The sequence below is a fragment of the Cynara cardunculus genome (assembly GCF_001531365.2).
Source record: "Cynara cardunculus var. scolymus isolate 2C chromosome LG 1, CcrdV1, whole genome shotgun sequence".
Classification (NCBI taxonomy): domain Eukaryota; kingdom Viridiplantae; phylum Streptophyta; class Magnoliopsida; order Asterales; family Asteraceae; genus Cynara; species Cynara cardunculus.
Window position 1 is genome coordinate 42,943,683 of NC_037528.1, and position 1,247 is coordinate 42,944,929.

Sequence of the window (1,247 nt, forward strand, 5' to 3'; positions counted from 1 at the left end):
CAATCTTAACCACAAATCAATAGATAAATTAGGAAATTTATAATTTTGGTAATTTTGAAAAAAAAATTAATGCAAGGACATTTTAAATATTTTCTCTCCTCTCTTCTCTCTCTGTCCCCCCGTCCTTCGGCCATCGTCTTCTGATGATACCACTGTGATACCTAAAAATATTAACTCTGTTAAACAAAAAACACAACGTGATACCCAAACACATACATGATGCATTGTGATATCATTGTGTTACATCTCTGATCGACCACACAAACGACCTCAGTATGATACCCAAATACATATACGATACATTGTGATACCATTGTGGTATCACCAAAGGACGGTGGCTGGAGGACGGGGGACAGAGAGATAAGAGAGGAGAGATTTAAAATACCTAAAATGTCATTGCATTAAAATTTTAATTTAAAATTACCAAATTATAAATTTCTTAATTTATCTATTGATTTGTGGTTGAGATTGAACCTCACGGTTACCACAAACTAATTACTTCTCATTTGATTAGTCCCCCCATATATATGTTCCCCCATATATATATATATATATATATATATATATATATCCAAATTTATAGATCTACGAGAAACGAGATGAGTAAAATATAAAAAGTTCATACTACATTTTATATTAAAAGTCTTATAAATTAAAACAATAAAAATGTTTTAAAGTGAGAAAGTAACACAAAAAGATAACTTAAATAGAATTATTATTCTATGAAAAATAACTAGGTAAATGTTAAAACATGTATAAAATTTATGGGATCAGTGTTGATCCTGATATTTTATGCGTCTTGGACGATTTATAAAAAATGGGCCATTTGTATCTAAAAATTATGTATAATAAATATAAATAATTCATACAACACAACTTCAATGATAATTCATAGAAAACAACTATAATAATAATTCATACAAAACAACTTCTTCGAGAATTCTTCAATACAAAACTATCAATAATAGTATCCAAATCAATATCCAGTATATCTATTTCAATACACAGGATTGCCAATCCGTTTAGCATTTCTTGTGATATTAATGACCTTAAGGATGTCTTCAATAGCTTCAACTTTGAAAAACTTTTTTCGATAGATGCTACAGTCACATGAACTGTCAAACATAATTCGATATGCAACTGAAACATTAGGGTAACAATCTACAATTTTGAGAAACTCAAGAATATCAATCGCCGACATTGATTTATACTGTAAAGTTACTTGCAACACCTTTAATTCAGAAAGA